The sequence below is a fragment of the Phyllostomus discolor genome, chromosome 1 (assembly GCF_004126475.2).
Source record: "Phyllostomus discolor isolate MPI-MPIP mPhyDis1 chromosome 1, mPhyDis1.pri.v3, whole genome shotgun sequence".
NCBI lineage: Eukaryota > Metazoa > Chordata > Mammalia > Chiroptera > Phyllostomidae > Phyllostomus > Phyllostomus discolor.
Genome location: NC_040903.2, coordinates 99,156,511 through 99,174,150, shown reverse-complemented (window position 1 = coordinate 99,174,150; position 17,640 = coordinate 99,156,511). Strand labels below are relative to the sequence as shown.

Sequence of the window (17,640 nt, the reverse complement as noted above, 5' to 3'; positions counted from 1 at the left end):
AGCCAACAAGGAGAACCGTAAGTCACTAGGACTCATTTTTTGAACTTACTGTTATTTCATGATTCAGTTCTTTTACCTTTTTTTTTTAATCAGTTCATTCTCATCAGAAACACCTTTCTGTTCTATTGTGGTGATGACATAGTCCCTAGATTGACAGAATTGCTGAGGATTTTTTAAAAATGTCATTTCAATATAATTTTTTTGAAGGAGGAAAGATAAAGACAGACATCCTGAAGCAGAAATGTTGAGGCAACAGTTTAGAGCTGAGTGATCCATCATTTATATTGCCTTGTATGCTATGATTAGAAGTAAATGAGGCAAATTCTGTGCACTGAAAATCCATGTCATGTGTTTGACTGTATTTTTCATAAGACTTTCAGAACAATAAGTGGCACCTGTAGACTCCCCCCGACCCTGCTGCATGGCTCGCCTGCCAGCCATGGCCGACAAGGAGGCAGCCTTTGATGACACAGTAGAGGAACATGTGATCAATGAAGAGTACAAAATATGGAAAAAGAACACCCCTTTTCTTTATTATTTGGTGATGACCCATACTGTGGAGTGGCCCAGCTTAACTGCACAGGGGCTTCCAGATGTAACCAGACCAGAAGGGAAAGATTTCAGCATTCATCGACTTGTCCTGGGGACACACACATCAGATGAACAAAACCACCTTGTGAGGGCCAGTGTGCAGCTCCCTGATGATGATGCTCAGTTTGATGCTTCACACTATGACAGTGAGAAAGGAGAATTTGGAGATTTTGGCTCTGTTAGTGGAAAAATTGAAATAGAAATCAAGACGAACCATGAAGGAAAAGTAAACAGGGCACATTATATGCCGCAGAACCCTTGCATTATTGCAACAAAGACTCCATCCAGCAATGTTCTTGTTTTTGACTATACAAAACATCCTTCTAAACCAGATCCTTATGAAGAGTGCAACCCAGACTTGCATCTCTGTGGACATCAGGAGGAAGGCTGTGGGCTTTCTTGGAACCCAGATATCAGTGGGCACTTACTTACTGCTTCAGATGACCATACCATCTGCTTATGGGACATCAGTGCTGTTCCAAAGGAAGGAAAAGTTGTGGACGTGAAGACCATCTTTACTGGGCATACAGCAGTAGTGGAAGATATTTCCTGGCATCTGCTTCATGAGTCTCTGTTTGGATCAGTTACTGATGATCAGAAACTCATGATTTGGGATACTCGTTCAAACAATGCTTCCAAAACAAGCCACTCAGTTGATGCTCACACTGCTGAAGTGAACTGCCTTTCTTTCAATCAGTCCTTATAGTGAGTTCATTCTTGCCACAGGATCAGCTGATAAGACTGTTGCCTTGTGGGATCTGAGAAATCTGAAACTTAAATTGCATTCCTTTGAATCACATAAGGATGAAATATTCCAGGTTCAATGGTCACCGCACAATGAGACTATTTTGGTTTCCAGTGGTATTGATTGCAGACTGAATGTCTGGGATTTAAGTAAAATTGGAGAGGAACAATCTCTAGAAGATGCAGAAGATGGGCCACTGGAGTTGTTGTTTATTCATGGTGGTCACACTGCCAAGATATCTGATTTCTTCTGAAATCCCAATGAACCTTGGAGGATCTGTTCTGTGTCAGAAGACAATATCATGCAAGTGTAGCAAATGGCAGAGAACCTTTATAATGATGAAGACCCTGAAGGAAGCATGGATCCAGAAGGACAGAGGTCTTAAATGCATCTGCACTTCTTGTGATTTTAGACTCCCCTTTTTCCCTTTCAACCCTGATGATACTGATTTAACATGAGTTTCGAGACCCAGACTTTTTTCAGCTATCCTTCTGTATTAGGTACCATCAACAATGCTATTAGCCCAAACTGAGGGTGTTTTCTAAATATTAACTGAGGGACTTGATTCAACAAAGCCACAAACTTATATTTAAATTTTCTTCAAGAATTTTCTAGTAATAAAAATCTAAAGTAACCACTGAAAGAGGATTATTGTGTGTGGTTATTTTACTTTTCTTCTAATGCTATATTCCCAAGTTACTTGGACTCATTTAAGCAAAGGGTAGAAGGAAGAAAGGAATAGAGCCAAGTGAGACAGGTGTCTGAGCCATGAAGCACAAGTACTGCAAGATGTCGTTTTAATTCAGGAATTAGGGGAGATTCAAGTCATATAAATTGCTGCTCTAAAATCCTCACACCTGTCTTTCCGGGATGCACATTTTCTTCTGTAGGCCAGTCTTCTCCAAGTTTCTTGAGTTAAGTCCAAACTACATGTTCATCTTTCCCCGTATATTTCTGTTTGTTAGTGTATTTCTTGAGCAGTTTTCATATTATTTCTTTCCTTTCTGTGAAATAGTTTTCTTTTTAAAAACTTGCACAATTTACAATAGCTAGGTGCTGGAAGCAACCTAGATGCCCATCAGTAAATGAATGGATCAAAAAACTATGGTACATTTACACAATGGAATTCTATGCAGCAGAAAGAAAGAAGGAGCTCATACCCTTTGCAAGAGCATGGATGGAGCTGGAAAGCATTATGCTAAGTGAAACAAGCCAGGCAGTGAAAGACAAATACCACATGATATCACCTTTAACAGGAATCTAAACAACAAAACAAAACAAAACAAAAAACTAGCAAAATATAACCAAAGACACTGAAATAGGGGATAGTCTGACAGTGGCCAGAGGGGAGAGAAGAGGGAATTTCAGGGGGGAATGGGTAGGGATTACAGGAACAAATTTGGAGGACACATGGACAAAAACTAGGGGTAGGGGCGTAATGGGGGGAAGGGGGGAGGGTTGGGTGGAGGGGCTGGAACGGGAGTAGGGGGGAGAAAACTGTACTTGAACAATGATTGAAATAAAAAATTAAAAATTAAAAAAAAAACAAAACAAAACTTGGGACCACCAGTTGTAAAGATGTATGTTTTTTTTTTTTAAGATTTTATTTATTTATTTTTAGAGAGGGAAGGGAGGGAGAGAGAGAGAGAGAGAGAGAGAGAGAGAGAGTCATCAATGTGCGGTTGCTGGGGGTTCTGGCCTGCAACCTAGGAATGTACCCTGGCTGGGAATCGAACCTGGGACACTTTGATTCCCAGTCCGCGCTCAATCCACTGAGCTACGCCAGCCAGGGCTAAGATGTGTTTTTATCTGACTGTTTTACTACAGGTAGATAGTCAAGTTGAGAAGAATGAATCAATAGTTTGTATTTGTTTTTAAAATTAAATTAATCCTGGATAAGAGTTGCCTTCTTTTTTAGGAGTTACTCCTTGACCGCTAGTTTGATACCATCTGTTTTGGGTGACCTGTTTCACCAGCAGGTCAGTTATTCTTCTTGACTGTGTAAGTACTTATAATGGAATAAATTGATTTTCTGCATAAAAAAAGAACAATAAGTATTTTATTGTTGAATGATTAACAATAATTTTTGAATGATTAAGTTCAAAGTTTAAGTTCAATGATTAAGTTAAAGTTATTTTGAATGATTAATTATTGAATGACTAAGTCCACTTTTTCTCAAAATCAGATTCATCCCTCCAAAGTATCTGGGTAAATCTTCCAAAAATTTCTACTTATTCTTTAAAATTTACTGATATAATGCTTCCCCCCCCAAAATTCTTCAGCTATCATCTATTTCCCAAAAGCTGAAAAATATTTTCAGCCTTTTAATTTTAATGTAATGTTTTTATTTATTTTTCTGTATTTTTAAAAATATTTTTTGTTTATTTATTTTTAGACAGAGGGTAAGGGAGGGACAGAAACATCGATGTGTGGTTGCCTCTCATGCACCCATACGGGGGACCTGGCCTGCAACACAGGCGTATGCCCTGACTAGGAATTGAACTTGTGACCCTTTGGTTCACAGGCCAGCACTCAATCCACTGAGCCACACCAGCCAGGATTAATGTAATGTCTTTGTTATTGTCTTCTAACACCCGTGTGTTAGACTAATTGTTATGGACTGAATGTTTGTATCCCCTCCAAATTCTTATAATGAAGCCCTAATCCCCAATGTGGTGGCTTTAGGAGGTAGGGTTTTGGGGAGGTAATAGGTGTATATGAGGTCAGGAGTGTAGATGCCCCAGAATGGGATTAGTGACATTATGAGAGAGCAAATGACACCAGCACCTCCTCTCCTTTCTATAACGGGACACAGCAAGAAGGCAGCTGTCCACAAGCTGAGAAGAGGCCTCAGAATGAAACCAACTTTTGCAGCACCTCGAAGGTGGACTTCCAAGCCTCCAGAACAGTGAGAAAGAAATTTCTGTTGTTGAAGCCATCCAATTTATGGTATTTTGTTATGTCAGCCCAACCTGATCAAGGTGTGAATAAACACTGAGAGTACCTGGTATAATACTACCATACCAGCTCCTCAAATGTAATGGAGACTTGGGGTAATTAGTTCCATTTTCGTTTATATTCAATACTTCCTCTTATTTTATTTGTGCTCCCATAGGACAACATATATTTATCTTTTCTAGAATTTCTCATTTCTTTTTTATTTAGATTTCTGAGTCCCTCAAGGCTGCTTATAATTTCATCCTAATACTCTAAGTAGAATAATTTCTGACAAATAGTAGTTACTCAATAATATTCTCTAAATGAACAAATCATATTCTTAAACATGTATTTTGCTGTTATATCAAGTATAATGGCTCAAGTGAAGGGAAGGGTTTTTTTTAAAAAAAATATTTTGAGTCCAGCCCTTGCTGGCATAGTTCAGTGGATTGAGCGCAGGCTGCAAACCAAAGCATTGCAGGTTCGATTCCCAGTCAGGGCACATGCTTGGGTTGCAGGCCACGGCCTCCAGCAACTGCACATTGATGTCTCTCTCTCTCTCTTTCTCTCTCCCTTTCCTCTCTAAAAATAAATAAATAAAATCTTAAAAAATATTTTGAGTCCAAACAAAAATTTAAATAGATTTTTTGGTTTTGTTTTTTTTATTTCTTTTTACTTTTAAGTAGATTTAACAGTTAATTTTCACATAAGAATAATCTCTACTATTGACAGCTAAAAGTCTTGTTTCTGAGCTGGTGGTTAGCTAATGAACTTGACCTAATTGCATTATTGAATTGTATATTCAGAACAAAGATTTGTTCAGAGAATATTTTAACGTGCTATTTTAGATTTTTATATGTATACTGAGCTTTGAGAAAATATGTAATTACTTTCATTGCATTTTGAATCAAAATAATAACAAGCAATTAAAATTTATGGTTGTGAAGGATGGAGAGCTGGGAGAGTCTCCCTTTATTACATTTTCTTCCTAAGCATAAATCAGTATAATTGCTCTTGAAATAAACACAAATATGACTCAGCAGTCTTATCAGTTATCGTTCCAACCCCAAAGATTTACTGTGTGGCCCTGTGAGAATCACGAGTAGCTAAGGAACTCACTCAGGAAATGACGACAACACAATAACCTTTGTGTCCCAGTGTCGTGAGCTTTACTGTGGTCACTACTAGAGAGCTATAGCAACTGCAATGGGCCAGTCACTTACGTTCAGCATTGTTTCTACGTGATACACCATTTTGACTGCATTAGTAAGGTTTAATCTTGTTTGAAATGCACTAATCAGATAATGGATGTCAAGGCTTTGCTGACGAGGAGGAGTGACATCACAGTCATTTCATGGTGGCTGTTAAAAGCAGCATTGAGGTGATGTCTGCATTAGGAAAATGACTCTCTATTGCCAACACTTAAAAAAATTAGAATCAGTAAATAGTCAGGGGGACTTTTTTTTAAAGAGAAAAGATCTCCAGGATGTGATTCATAAATCGACATTTTTGATAAGTGTGAACTTTGTAGATGGCTTTTGCACATTTTATTTCTCTCAGCCTCCTCTGCCCACCACCTGTTCCTCCCTCCCCGTCCATTGGTCACCGAGCCACTCTGCACTGCTGTGCGCTGTGCAGTTGTGAGCACATCAGCTGTGGCCATGGCTTGGTGACAAGGGTTTGAGTCCCTCCCCTACTAAATGGGAACCAAAACATGCAAAGAAAGACCAACAATGATTTACATTTATAGCCAGCCTAAAATGTCTAAACTTCCAAGTAACATTATGCTTATTTTTATAATTATCTCTCCACCAAGCAATATGTGGTTATATAAGCTACACTTCACCCATGTAATCAAATGTTGATATCAACTAAGAGTGTATCTTACATTTATTATACTCCTACAATACACTAGTTTTTTCTTATTTCAAGATAATTAGGGCATTCATCATTTTTATTCTGTTATTCTAGTTTGCGTTAGATGAAATTTCATAATTTCTCAGAACATCATGATTTCACTTTTTGCCAAGAGACAGGTTTTCTTTCAGGATCCCCCAGATGAGCTCTTTTAAAATCGGTAAATTAAAATGCATTGCCATTCTTTCCTGAGACTTTATCATTTTGGCCCTGGAAACTGGCAAGTCAGTAAGCCAAACTCCCTCCTCTCCAAGCAAAGAATCCCTGTGCTGTGTAGTAGATCTGCAGGCACAAATTCTAATCCCAGCCCCACTTAATACTTGCTAAACCATGTTTGTAAGTCATTAAACTACAGTGTAGCTTCATTTATTAAATGAGTTACTTCCTGACCTCAATGTGTCCTCTCTAAAATAAACCTGAAATACTTTGTGCTTTGTAAATACCTCATAACATGTTTGCCAATAAAACAGCATGATGTAAAAACTCCATTAAAATTGCATTACTAGAAGCAAATAATCAAATTTTTCTAAGTGTGGGAGTAAAAAAGTACTAAAAAATGCTATTGGCTGATATGAAACTCTAATTGTTTCAAAACAAATGTGATAAATGTAAAGAAAAAGACAGTCTGGGTTCTATTTGTAGTTTTCAATAAAATAATCTAGGTATGCTTAGAGACTTTATTTATCTCTCTAGTTTCACAAAAGCATACATTCATAAGTTTTGGAGGGACTTCTAAAATTATTTAACCCAATATCCATCTCACTTTTTTTGGGTACTTGAATCCTTTCCATGTTACCTTTGACAAGACATTATTTAGCTTCAATTGAAATACTTTTAAGAATGGAAACACTTCACTAACTCATTTAGCTACTTGAAAATACTTCCATAGTTGGCTTCCTTATACATTCTACTCATTGATACCTGTTTTGCACACTAAAGAAACAGGAAAAAAAAAACAAGCTAAAATAAACCAACTCTGTCTTCTACATTAGTATCTTTCAAATGTTTAAAGATAATTATCATAGTCCAATATGTTTTATATCCCAAAAGATTTTCCCCTTTCTTTACAGCATCTGGTGGCATCATTCTGTCTTAGCAGTCATTGCTAACTACATCCCATTTTGTGTGCTTTTTCTGAAAGCCTACTGTCAGATTAACTCAGACTCCAGGAATGGTTGGATCCCTAAGCAGAATTAGCTAAAGTCCTCTAGGCTTCATTATATTGCAAGTTAATAGTACTCCATCTGCCATAACATAGGACAGAATTGCTATCCTTTCATATGTCTCTCTCAGATCTCCCAAGAGGAATGGATGTCTTCATTCATTTACTAATTCACTCAAGAAATATCTTAAAAAATGAGCAGAGGAGAAAGAAAGATAAAGATCCTAAGAAACAACCTTTGAACAATAACCCACCTGAAGCAAGTTACAGCACCTCCATGTGACAGGATCCCTCCAGGGATTCAGGAGGGCAGGATCCCAGGGGGCAGGACCATGGAACAGGTGGAAGCTCCCCCTGCTGAGTGGAGGGTCCTGATCTCAGGAGGACAGAGTACCACTTGACCTGGTCCCCACAGCCTGTGCCCTCCCTCAGCCCCAGCATGCACAGCCCCATGTGAGCAATTTGTCTCCAGCTAACTTGGAACCCAAATAACTGCATCATGGCCAGCTGCAAAAATGCTTGTCCGTAATACATTCTGGTCATGGGCAAGCAGATGTCAATTCTGTTGGGAGGACATAATAAATACATCTCTAATTCTTTAAAAATAAGAGAAATAAAGAAATAGCTTTTGAGCACATATACACATCAATTTTTGGACATTTTCCTGTGTTGGAGAACAATAATGTACAACACGCAGCTGATATTTGCTCTACAGAATTTATAGTCTAGAAGAAGAAAGAGAGAAAAAATATTACAATTTGGGACTTACTAAGTAAAAGGTCAGGTGCTAAAATAGACACAATGTGGTAAAGGGAGGAATATAAGTTAAATTAGGTGGTCCACAAAGGCCTCCCTGGGGAGGCAAGAAGTTAAAAGTCATTAATCATGTATTTATATCTCCCCCCTGTCACTTTGCAACTCTGCTGCTCCATGCTTGCTGTTGGTTTACCCCTTCAGGGTGGCTCTCCACACTGGCTGCCCCCAACTCTGGGCCATGCTGGAAGGGCTGCTGCCTTGCTCAGGTGACTGACCTTGTGTGGTGGGAGGCTTGTCAGTGCTGCCCCAGCTGCTGCTGGACTTCCTACTCTGGAGCAAAGTGCTCCTCTTACATTCTGTGCCAGTTGCCCAGGGTTGCCATAACAGATTACCACAAACTTGGATGGCTTAAACAATAGAAATTTATTGCCTCACTGTTCTGGAGGCTAGAAGTTAAAAATCAATGTTTCAGTAGAACCACGCTCTCTTGAAGGCACTAGTTTCTGGTTGTTGCTCAAAATTTTTGGCCTTTTCTGCTCATAGAGCCATAACTCTTATCTTGGCCTCTTTAGTCACATGATTTTTCCCTATTTCTGTGTCAAAATTGTTTAGTTCTTAGAAAGACACCAGTTATTAAATTAGAGCCCCCCCCAATCCAGTATGATATCAACTTGATTACATTTCAAAGACTATTTCCAAATAAGGTCACAATCATTGTGACCTTACATACATTCTGGGGGACACACAATTCACTGCATGGCACACACCAGTGTTCCCTGATGCCCTGAGTCACATCTTGTAGAGCTTCTTGCTGACTACATATGGGTCTCCTTTGTTCAGCTAACATCTTCACAAGCAGGGAAAAGTTCCCCCTTATTTTATGTCTAGCTCTGTTAGAGGAACTCCGTCACAAAATAAACAAACAAAAAATGGAAGCCTTGCTTAGGCCGCTAGTGATAATTTTTTTTAACCATAATTCTTTTCTTCCCAGGGAGAAAACTCCCCAGGAGCCAGATTGAGGGCAATGAAGGTAAGCTTCCAGAGCACACAAAATTGTTTTTTCCTCCTAATTCCTATCCTGCAACATTAATATTTCATTGTACTTTTGATGATTTCTCTTTTAGTAGCACCCGTGTTGTCCCTGCACTACCTTTCTTCTCCGTAAACTCACAGACCAGACTTACTGTCCTGTCTGTTCTCTAGCAGTGGGTAGAGCTGCACTTTTATTGCTCAAGTCTCCCGAATCCCATGCAAAGTTTGAATTCTTTAGCAGTTAAGGAGGCTTACTTTCTAACACTAAGTGGAGATCTGAGAAGAGTGGTGTCAGTTCCGGCCCAGTTAAAATAATTTGTAACAAGACTTGAGAGTATCTGAAGGATCGGCAACATCACAAGTCTGCCTGGGGGACCACCTGTCCTCCTTTATGCTGAAGTTGATAACAGAGTGGGGGACTTAGCTGAGGAGCTTGAACCGTTCTAAAACAGGATGTATGCAAAGGGAAATAGTGACACATTGCATTAGGGGCTCAACTGGATAGTGAACCAAATGAGGAAGAAGGAAAATTGATTTTTCAATCTAACTGTAAAATTTTAGAACCCTTTGAATTATAATATGAATATATGTGTACATGAGCATACATACATATAAACCTGTGTGTATATGTGTGAAATTTGTGGTAGATGAAAATTTTTTGAGCTGTCTAATTATTTGAAAGACAAATTGCAGAGTAGAGCAGTGATAAATGAAGAGACTCAACTCCAGACCTATTTACGTTTTTGCCTACTAAGAAAATTCCCTATTACTATTTTACATCACCAGTTTTAAGGTGCACATTTAATTATATTTTAACATCTCTAAAATCAGGGTGTGTTTTACAAATGATAGTGTCTTCCAACTGCTAAGGGACATTTAGGACAAGGTTGTCATTGGCTTTAAATGCAGGATATAGGAATAGCTTTATATATTGTCATGGCACTTCAGTTATGTGCATTATTGATATCACACTCGTTGATCTTAATTGATGCTTAAAATGTCTTAAAAAAGAATACAATATGCTTTAGCTTATGAAAATGTAGCTATATGAAATACTATTGCATATAGATAAAAGTAAAAAACTCTTAAAAAATTCATGTCCAAATAACACTGGAAGGACACTTTCAATAAGTGTGAAACAAAATTCCTGAGTAATGAGGAAGCCTTGTGTCATTTCTCAGTTGGGCACATTTGCTTCTTAGTAGTACAGAAAATAATGGTGCATCTTCAATAAACGGCATGTTAGAGTCAAGAAAATGCAGTAATTTATTCCCTCAAGTATAGTGAAACATACGCTATTCAAAAACCCAGTCTTCTGTAACTTTTTGACTTCTAGGCTAATTATACATTCGTTGGTAGCAAATAAACAACATCAGAGCACCCAGGGAATAATGACCATAGTTGAGAGAAATCTAAAGATAACTTTATGAATCCTGTATCTAGTACCCTGGTCCAAACTACCATCCTCTTCCATAGGACTATTCCTAACAACCCCCCGAATGGTCTCCCTTAATGGTCTCTCTGCAAACTCTCCAAATCTTCTTGTCGCTTTTAGAAGAAAATCTAAATCTTTTATCAGTGCCAGTAGGCTCCACCTTTTCGCTGAACTGACCTCGCCCACCTTGCCTTTCTCCTACTGTGTCCTGGTAGACTTCTTTCCATTTTATTGCTTTCATAAGGGCTCTTCACTCACCTGCAGTAACAGCCTCCTCCCAGTTCTTCTGACTTACTGCTTTTTATCATTCAGCGGAAAGATTACTGTCTCAGAGAGATCATCCTTATCTAGTCAATGCAGCGCTTTAGTTGCTATCATATTGTTTTATTTGTTTTTATAGTGTATATCATTCTCTTAAATGATCTTATTTGTTCATTCCCTTAGTTGTCTCTCTCTCACTAAAATAGGACTGCACCAGAGGTGGGGGTGGTAGGGGCTTCTCTGTTCATGGCTGTTTCCTAACACTATAATGTTATTATTTGTAGAATGAATGAATAAATCAACTATAGTTGGAGAGTCTAAAATGAAAGAAAAAATTCTTTAATGGGTTGGGGAGATCTATAATAAAAGTCTGCTTACATAAAAATATAAATGTATGTAAATATGTAAAATATAAACACATAAAAGTCTACATAAAAATTGAAAAGCACTTCAGATAGAAGCTTATGAAATGAAAAATAGAGAATGTAAAGAGGCAGAAGCAGCAGAGTGATGGAATCCCACCGTGATGGCAGTGACTTAGACACAAATTAGAACAGGTGATGTTGACGATGTGTGAGAAATGCTGATTCAGGAGAGGACAGCCCTATGGCGGCGCTGCTTGGAAGTTGGGAAGTGGGAAGAGTGTGCCTGCTCCACTGCAGAGCACCTCTGGGCGTTGTTTCCCACTCCAGGCTGCCAAACAGCTGAGTTCCCTGCTCTGGTGCCAGGAGGTGGCATCAACTGTGTAGAGTATTCTAGTATTAATAGAACTTTACATCGCTGAAGTATTCCTAGCAAAGGTAAATGCTTATGAAGATCGGCACAAGTATTGTGAATGGGACAAGCAGACTGGGTGAGGAAAGTTCATGACCCACTTCAAAGGACCAGTTGCTGCTCAACCCCAGCCATTGCTACCCCTGCAAACTTGGACTCTGCATTATGAGATCTTCTACATTTCTAGTAGGCCAGATGTTTGGATTTTTATGTGAAATTATCTACATTTCAACACTGGCAACAAATCAATCTACAGAAACATACCATGGGCCAAACAAAAACAAATGTGGTCCAAATTGAACCCATAGGTAACTAGTCTGCAGCCTCCAGTCTATAGATACTCTCTCAGTATTATCATTTTAGATATAGCCAATAACCTTATGAAATAATAAATGGAAATATAGTATTTCAATTATGGAATGAGCACATTCTTCTTTTAAAATAATTTGAGAGTACAGAAAATAAAAAAACTGGAAACAAGAAAGTCTGTTGTGTTTCTACACTACATGACACTCCGGTGTATTTCTTCTAGAGTTAAGACCAACAATGATCACTGGCAAATGCACGTATATGTATATATGCAAAAGTACACACATATACAGAGGTAGCCAGGTAGCTTTATGCCCTGCTGTTTCTCTTAACATCAGCTTAAAATTAAACTATTTTCCTTGTTATCTAAATTTATATGAATAGTATTTAAAAGGCTGTACACGATTCCATTCTAATATGATAATCATTATTTAAAGTTTTTTTTATTTTGGATGTTGACATTTCTTCTATATTTTTACTGTGATGACCCATCAATGAACATCTTTATGTGTAAACACTGGCTTGATCTCACATTATTTCAATAGATAAGATTGCTAGAAGTAAAATTATTAAGTGAAATGTTGTTCATGAGTGAAATCAAATTAATTCTAAAAATTTTACCATAAAATCCATTTTCAAGAGCAGCTTTCAGAATATGTAGCATATTCCCTTTCATCATCAAAAATGACAGAAACACAATTTCCACTTGGTGTAATTTTATTTGTTTATATAATTACTAGTAGGAGTAATTATATTTTACATGACAATTAGCCACTACATGTACTTTATTTTATTATTTTAGTTATTGCATTTCCTTCTTTGGTCATTCTTTTAAATTGGGGGATCTGTTAAATATTTTAATATTATTTTTCTTGTACAGGAAGTAGAAGACTCTTTTATTGTTGTTGTTTTGATTCTGGTATGTTCAGGGTAAAAAAAGGAGTTAGTGACCCCATAGTGACCTTTGGTGGAAATGTGACTGCTCAGGGGCAGCAGGGTCATGTGATGGCCTGGGAAGGCTGAGTGGTATTGTAGTTTTCATAGTAAGAATCCCAGGAAGCACTGCAGAGTAAGGAAGGATCCAGGTGATCTTGGTTAGTAATCTGACCATAGTAGATTAGGGCATTATACTCAGTTCAATATGGCCAGAGAGCTATCAACTGAGGAAAGCAATTGAGAAGGACAATGTGGAACGATAAAGACAAATATGGGCATTTCGTTGTCCTAGTCAATGTTGTAAATAAGTAGGTTGAAGCAAGCCTGATTTTTGTGCCATAGGAGATAAATCTTTTTCCTCCTTGTTTTGATGATTGTTAACTTTTTTCTGTATCCTTATGATTAAAATTGACATAATATATCCATTTGAGAATTAATTTTCATGAAACACAATGAAACCTTTCATTGCTTTTTAATTCTGTTTAGCAAAATTTTCCTTTATTTACTATTGTGGTATTTCAATTTGTTCATATCTGTGCTTCAGTAATACCCAGAATTTCTAGGCTGGCTTTTCATATCTCTATTTTTCCTCTTCTTATTTTCTCTGTTAGGTTGTTCTTAGCATTTTTTATTCAGTTATCCTCATTTAACATTGTTTTCTGATGGTCACCAATGCAGATATAAGATTTCCTGTTTTATTTTAGGATTTTTTTATTATTCTCTCATTTTATCCAGCTTTTTCATCATTGTCTTAATTTTAATTCTTTCTCTGCCCACAGATTTCTTTTTCTTTCCATGAGAGTCCCTGAATGCATCACACATATTTTCTGAAAGTTACTATGTCTCATAGTACATTTAGTTTTGTGCCTTTTTCTGCTAACTTTTGTAATTGGTCAAAGAGAACAAAATCCTGGTGCTGAATGCAGGGCCTGTGGACTCTTTATCATGGGGCACCATTTCTACTCACAGAAAATATGTTTTTTCCTCTTTTCCATTTCCAACTGTTAGTAGAACCTTATTAGTTTATGTGTCAGTTCAGGTCCTTTGGGAAGTAGATGCCAAGATGCTGTTAGAAATACAAGAAATTTATTTGAGACAATGCCTTGAAGAAGGCAAAGAGGACAGGGAGCAGGATCAATTACTTTGGATTGCCATCTGCATCCTGTAAAAGGAGAGGTGAAGGGAGAGAATTGGGTAGAAAGAGATTCAGACTGGGGGGCCCATCTGAGCACACATGGCCATCCCGATGGCTATTGCTTGCTGGAGGACTTCCATATGGGTAGACTTTGCCAAGTCCCAGTACCCCCACAGTGTGTGTTATTGGCCGGAAGTTGCCTGAGAGTCTGTGGCCTCTGCAGTGGACCCTGAAGGCATGGCATCATAGATACTGGCAGCAGGCTCTCTTGAAGGAAGATCCAAGGAAATACCATCATGGTTCCCACAAAGGATAACAAGAGAATCAATACTTTTCATTTAAACATTTCAGTTTCTGACTCCAAGGTCTCATAGTTACTAAGGTGTTTTTCTAGTCTCTTCTGGAGGTGTCATTTCTTCTCACATAAAGCAGCTGGAGTGAGTAATGGTTAGTAGGTTTCACAAGACTTAGTAGGCTCTATCGTATTGATTGGTAGTCTATTATCTTTCCTGAGCACAACACATTTTTACATAAACATGTCTATTCTGTAATGTTGTCCTTACCAGTTTCAGGTAGTCTTTAAATCTTTTCTATTGTTTTTGTACAACCCTCTTCCTCTCAGTTTAAATTTTCTCACCTTCTATGGCTTGTGTCAAGCTGAAACAGATTGATTGTTGATTACATCTTCCTTTTGTGCTGTCATTCTCTGAAGAGTTTAACAATTTTGAATTGAATCTGTTTTTTCCCAGTTTAATGCCCTCTAATGGCATTCTACTGCATGCAGAATAACCTCCAAACTTTTACCTAGGTCTACAAGGTCCTATATGATCCACTTCCGCCAACTTTATGTCTTCATCCCTGATGGCTGTTTGCTCTTGTTACCATATTCTAACCACACTGACTTTCTTACAGCTCCTTGAATACCCAAAATGCTCTCTGGGTTCGGATTCTGCCCTCTGCTCCTAACACTTTTCCTCCAGATTTTTGCACCACGAGGCTTCTGTACAGGTACTGATGTTTCAGAAGACTCCCTTGACCACCCTACGTAGAATACAACCACCACTTTACTCTCTAGTCCCTTACCATGCGGTTCTCTCTCCCTACAATGTAAAAAATCAGTTTTGCCCTGAATCTTGCTGCTACTTTGTGTCAGAATTTCATTAGATTTCACAGAGACATTCAAGAATCCCTGTACCAGTTAGATCTGGTGGGGCCTATTCTGCGCTACAGCAAAGTGGGGGATGTCAAGGCTTCTAGGGAATACAAAATGATGTTAGCCAGTCTGGGCTGCACCCAAGCCTTCCCCATCTGGCTCCAATTCTTTACCCTGCTTTTGAATGGTCTGAAATTATATTATTTACATATAGTTTTATTTAATATCTGTCTTCCCCAACTAGAAATAGAATTCCAGAGTGTGAAGAACTTTGTTAAATGCATAAATTACTGCATCCTTAGCTCTAGAACAGTGACTGGCACATAGTAGGCATTTCAATAAGTATGTGTTCCATAAAGGAGTAAATGAGTGGAAGTTTTTCTGTGAGGAACTCACAGCTTCTCTAATCTCAATTATGTGCATGACTGTATTAGTCAGGGTGCTTCAGAGAAACAGAGTCAATTAGATCGAGAAAGAGAGAGAGAAAGATAGATGTATATATAAGAAGAGATATATTCTAAGAATCAGCTCTCATGGTTATGGAGGTTAAGTCCCACAATCTGCTGTCTGCAAGTTGGAGAACTAGAAAAGCCAGAGATGTGATTCAGTTCAATCTGAAATCCTGAGAATTGAAAGGCCAGTGACGTAAGTCCTGGTCTGGGACTGGATGTCAGAATGCCAAGAGCATAGATATCCAAAAGCAAGAGAAGATGGGCGTTCCGGCTGAAGCAGAGAGAGCAAATTCACCCTTACTTCATCTTTCTGTTTTATTCAGGCCCTCAACAGATCGGATGATGCCTGTCCCCACTGGTGAGGGTGGTTGTTGCTCAGTCTGTGGGTTCAAATGCTAACCTCTTTCCATGACACCCTCACAGACACACCATGAAATAACATTTTGCTAGCAATCTGGGCATTCCTTTGCCCAGTCAGGTTAACACATAAAATACTATCACAGTGACAATGAGAACTTTGGTAGAGAGGACTTAGGAAAGATACTGTACCAGTTCGTATGAGGTGAGGAATACCACAACATGTATGACCAAGTGAGGAATGTCATCAACATCATTTCATATTAGGGGATTCAGATTGGGTTTTCTGTGCAGTAGCCAATTTAGCAAGTCAGTCTGCAGCCAAAACTGCTTCAGGTTTAAGAGCTGATCCTTCTAAAGCTGCTTATTTTAATTCCCCTCCCTGTATCATCAGGTTGTGCTAGCCTGTCCTTCCTTTCCATTTTCACTATTTGACCTTTGGAGGAACAATTTTCTTATGCTTGTTGGGATTACATTATGCTTTCTGTTTCCTGACTAAAGTTGTTAATTGGACTACAGGTCGCATGACATTTATTTTGGTACCTTATACAAATTAGAATTTTTAAATCAACATACATGAGATTTATTTTTAGTTTGATACTAAGGATTTTCAAAACCAAGAGAATCAAAATGCAATTAATATTGTATTATTTTTCCTCTGTATCACCTCTAAATGCTATAAATTCTGATATTGCTATTGAAACAGAAGCAACTCCAGTCATTTGTTTCTTATGAATTTCCCTTGAATATTATGACCCTCTCAGAGAAGATGGAGTCATTTACCCTCACCATGTTAGATTATGTTAAACTCAATTGGAAATATGTGGTTCAGCTTAATTACTTTGTAATGATATGTGATGTACATTATGTCATGGGAATTCCACGTTCAGAGACCATTTGAAGTACCAAAAGGCTTAGTTAATAGGTAGATTAGGGAAAAAAGTGCTAAATATTTTTCTATTTAAAAGCTCTGTCACTGTAGGAAAATATGATGCAGGGGGCACACCTACAGGTCTGCAGAAGTCCTCATCAAAGGCCAGGCTTCTGGTGCCCTCTCCACCAACTGGCGTGCTCAGATTACTTCCTGTGTGAGTGCATGGGTGATACACTGTAAGCCAAGGACATATGATGGTGCAGCATTAGCCGTAACCAGAGTCTGGCTTCAGGAACATTGAAAACATAATTTGCCGTCTTCACTCTGATACTCAGGTCTCTTCAGTTTTTACAGAATTACAATGAGCTTTGTTATTCCACAACTACTCCGTCTGTTTCTCTTGTCTCCATTTTTTGCTCTCTCACAAAGGACCTCTGGTTAACCTTGTGGATTTTGATATGTACAGAATTTTTGCAGAAAAAATAAATTATTTGTGTATAAATAGATGATAAACTAATTAGTCATGGCTTATTCTTATTAATTGATTAAGCCACCTTAAGTCCTTTTTGGAATCATAATAAGATAAATATTGTGAATTGATTATTACATTGACATTCAGTAGTGTCATATAGTGTTTTTATGGTGTATGTTTGTGTAAAAATACAGTAATGTTTGATTCATAAACAAGAAAAAGAACAAAAATTCTTCCATACAATAAGAAAATGAAGGAGCTCTGACTGGCATGGCTCAGTGGGTTGGGTGTCATCCTGAATGCAGAAAGTCACCTGTTCAATTTACGGTCAGGGCACATGCC

The 17,640-nt window shown here is 38.1% G+C and overlaps 1 long non-coding RNA gene and 1 pseudogene across 1 annotated transcript; one reads left to right on the top strand and one right to left on the bottom strand.

Moving 5' to 3' along the window:
• The first annotated feature begins 429 nt into the window (after positions 1–429).
• LOC114492346 lies at positions 430–1,784 on the top strand (annotated as a pseudogene).
• Positions 1,785–2,038: 254 nt separating this feature from the next.
• On the bottom strand, positions 2,039–2,926 carry LOC118500734. The gene is made up of 2 exons (XR_004903320.1): positions 2,884–2,926; positions 2,039–2,355 (listed from the first exon to the last, which is right to left on the bottom strand). It is a non-coding gene; the product is annotated as an uncharacterized LOC118500734 (long non-coding RNA).
• Between the last annotated feature and the right edge of the window lie 14,714 nt (positions 2,927–17,640).